The sequence below is a fragment of the Diabrotica undecimpunctata genome, chromosome 10 (assembly GCF_040954645.1).
Source record: "Diabrotica undecimpunctata isolate CICGRU chromosome 10, icDiaUnde3, whole genome shotgun sequence".
Classification (NCBI taxonomy): domain Eukaryota; kingdom Metazoa; phylum Arthropoda; class Insecta; order Coleoptera; family Chrysomelidae; genus Diabrotica; species Diabrotica undecimpunctata.
This window is the reverse complement of record NC_092812.1, coordinates 48,630,054-48,634,101: the sequence shown is the minus strand read 5'-3', so window position 1 is coordinate 48,634,101 and position 4,048 is coordinate 48,630,054.

The window sequence follows — 4,048 nt, the reverse complement described above, 5'->3', positions numbered from 1 at the left end:
TCTCTATTCCAAGTGAGTTCTTGATCCATGGTTACCACCAAATATTTTACCTCTTTGTAATAGTCTAATGTGATGCCATTCATAATTGAAGCCTGTAAGTTTTAATTACGCCTCACAGATGGTTTGCTGGAGTTGACATTTAACCCTTCATTTAAGCACCAACTTATTATTTCGATAAGATCAGTTTGCATGAGACTGTGTACATATAGTCTGGTTATGCTTGCCCCTAATTGTAATAACTAAGCTGCCACAGTCACAGATTCTCCCCCAATACTAGCAGTGATGACTTTGGTTTTTAGCATTGACTGAATCCATTTTATGAGTTAGCTTTCGATCTTCCCCTTTATTAGTGTTTTTTTATGGATTTAAATAAGGTATTATCAAACGCCCCCTCTGTGTCAATAAAAGCGCAAAGAGCTATTTCTTTGGCCACTATTTTGTTTACAATACTTTCGACTAGGGAGTTCAGAGCATTTATAGTGGATTTGCCTATCTGATAGGTAAGTTGATGGTTGTGAAGCGGTTTCCTTGTTAGAGTTTTGCTTTTTATGTGGTAGTTTACCAGTTTCTTCATTTTTTTTAGGAAAAAGGTGGTGAGGCATATGAAGCGATAAGACTTCGGTTCGTTCGTCGAACATTTCTCCGTCTTTAGTATAAATACCACCTTTACGTCCCTCCAAGTTTTTGGAATGTGACCTAACACAAGGCTTGCTATAAAAAGCCGCTCTAGTTGCAGCTGTATTTTTATAAAGCCTTTTTGGAATAAAGCAGGAAAAATTCCGTCCTTACTCGAGGATTTAAAAGGTTTGGAGCTTTTAACAGCCTATTCGATTTTGTTTTTTGTAAAAATTTTTGCTGCCTGCCTGTTGGATCTGTTGAGGCCCCTCAGAGCCTCTGCCAGCGGAAAACTTTCCCATGTGTTGGTTTTAAGATTTTCTCTTAATATCACTAATGACTGTTTCGGGTTCAGTCCTCTACAGTTCTTTGGACTACAGTTTTTGGTGCTACCAGGGTCACTGCTGCTCCGTTTGGTTCGTTCGAACCTCTTGAACAAGTTGATCTGCGTTTTCATTGCCTTCGATTTTCGGTCTCTTATTTTATTTAGTTCTTCTATGCAGTTCCAGATCCCTCTAAATGTCACCACATATGCCAGTGCCTTCAGTGCTATTTTAGTGTACAACAATATATGGATCTACTCTTTTTAAATAACTCTCTTATTATTTTTTCTTGTACATTACTGTATTCTATAAATCTCTGCTTAGAAAACAGTGTAGCTCCTCCTGAAGAAAAAGTTCTCGATAAATCTTAGATTTTTGGAGTATATTTCTGTCCTTACACCCTGGTTTGTATCCGTTTGTATACCAGATCTCACCCTGTTGGTTGTTATATTTCTTATTTGTTTCTACATCCCTGTCTGGAGTAGAAATGCTGTATGAATTCTTAAAATTGTATCCTTTGGAATGTGATTCAATTCCAAATTAAAGATGTCCTTTATGTCACATTTCTTGAGATACTCCTACGTGTTGTTCCTTTATAGCGAAGTTTCAGTGCTTGCTTTATTTTGTTGTCTCCTAATCTTGCCTCTCCTTGTATTTTTAATTGCTGGCGAGGCACACGTAGTAGAGCTTCCATAGCTGCTGTTGGACTGGTGCGCATGGCACCAGTTATCCCCAGACAAGCAAGTTTTTAAATTTTGACTAGTTTTTATTTTTGACTGCATAGGTAATTGAGGGTTTTATCTTTATGTTGTATACCCTATGCATCACGTCCAGTCTTAATTTTAATTTTTTTTTCCATACATACTTCTGACTTTTACAAAAGTTGTCATTGCGATGTTTTTTGTTTTTCTATTGGCCGATTAGAGGTAATTTTTGAGCGTAATATAAACTCGAAATACTTTACCTCTTTTTATCTGTATCTGAAAGTGATTGTAGTGGCTTTGTGTTGACTTTAGTCCCTCCCTATAAGTCCATTATCTAACTAGTTCGTGGGTCTTGTTCATACTATTTATGATTCATCAGCAGATTCTACAGCAGTGGGACTCTGTCAGAGAATGCCTGACCATGCAGCCATCCTCTGACAACCCGTGGCAACACGGTCGCTCCAAGGATGGTAGTATTAACCACTATATTTCTAAGTATAGTTCCTATCCAGCTCCAACAAATATCCTCGATTTATTTACATCTGAGGGCATTGGTATAGATATTATTAAAGTATTTTCGAAAGCCTCCAAAATTATCTGTTTATTTTTAACTATATTCTCTACTTTATCTAGAAGTGTTAAAGTGGTGTCTCGGTTGAATTCCCTGTTCTATAGCTATGATGTTTTTGATGTATTCGACTAATATTTCTTCCGTAATATACCTGCCGAGCAGTTTCTCTAATGTCTTCTGTAAAAATAGCACAAGATTTATGGTCTTAAAAACCCTGACTTTTGCCGATTTAGGAATAAAAGTTATTCTAATTTCTCTCCATACTTTAGGTATGTACCCGAAGGCTACACTACTTCTGATTATTCTGATTGTAGTGCATATTCTGAGTACAAATGATCTATCTCTTTTTATTTCTGGTGATTATACGATTCGCAAGACTTTATTGTCCATGTTTTTTTTTATAATTTTTAGTTTTAAGTTTACAATATTTTGACTGTCTTCCAGCTTTTTCTTGGGGCCCTCAGAAACGCTTCGTTGCCTGTTGATCCTCAGTCCATTGGTGATTAATCTATTTGTGATCCAGGGAAGTGCACCCTGAAGAGCTCTACAGCCGTGTCTCTCTCTTATTTATATACTCACCCTTGTATGCTGGTTCTTTATATGCTGTGTATACACTGCCCAACAATTGATTATGATCATGTAATATATCACCATTTGTAATCTACTTCGATGTAACTACACTTCAAACAGATTAGGTTACAGTTGAATTTAATTTTAGAGCTTAAACCTTAATCTAACTTTTAGGCAAAAATGGGTAGGAGATCGCATCTTTTAATGGGTGTTCTGCAAACATATTTAAATACAGTAAGTACCCTTGCTATTATATGAAAAATGCATAAATTTCGGCTACCGCTCTTATAAAGACGCCGCACACCTTAATATATATAAGAGGACACTTTGGTTGTATTAGCAACCAGGACATATCAAAATTTTAATTAAATATCAATTTTAAAATTATGGGAAGTGTGTGTTACCTTCTAGATGATCTGTGTAAGTTGTCTTGTTCAAATCAAACTTTGTTTTATACTTTTTGAGGAAAGGAATTAAGATATTAAGTGTGTACTATAAAAATATTGGGCTATTTAAGATTGTTAAATTACGGCAAAAACATATTACCGTATCAGATTTGTACACAAATTTTAAACAATATTTCTCGTCTTTATAGTTAAACTTAAATTGGCTGGTAGAGAATTTCAAGAAATGGTTTATTGGTTGCCATCCCAGAATGCTTAGCTTATGTTATCACAACCTCTAATTATTTGCACTGAATGCTCAAATGATTATCTAGAGTTTTCGATGTATACTTGATAAACACTTGTAAGTAAAATGGAGTAGATGTATTTATTTGTACGGCTGCCACAGCCTTCCTTTTTTCAGCTAACGTTTCCAGTCATTTATTTCCTATTATCCTCCAACTTTAAGATCTAGTCTTTCCATGGCCTTGTTTACTTCATCACTTCATGATCTTCGTGGTCTGTCCCGTTTTTAATTTCCTATTGGGCTCCAATCCGAAACCTTTGATATCCACCTTGTAATATCTGTTCTTCTGACGTGTTATTTCCAAATTAAACGTTTTTATGCATTATAGCTTAGTATTTCTTGTTCTACTGTCATTATTCTTTTTATCTCCTTATTTCTAATACAATCCAGTCTTGTTACTTTACAGCTTTTTCTTATGACCTCCATTTTTGTGTTGCTGAATTTTGAACTTGTTTCGTTTCTTTATTACTTAATTCTCTGCTCTGTAAGTCATTACACGACCTACCGAGGTGTTATATAATATTCTCTTCATTTGTTTAATACGTACACAAGGAAACTAACAATTTATCCATGAC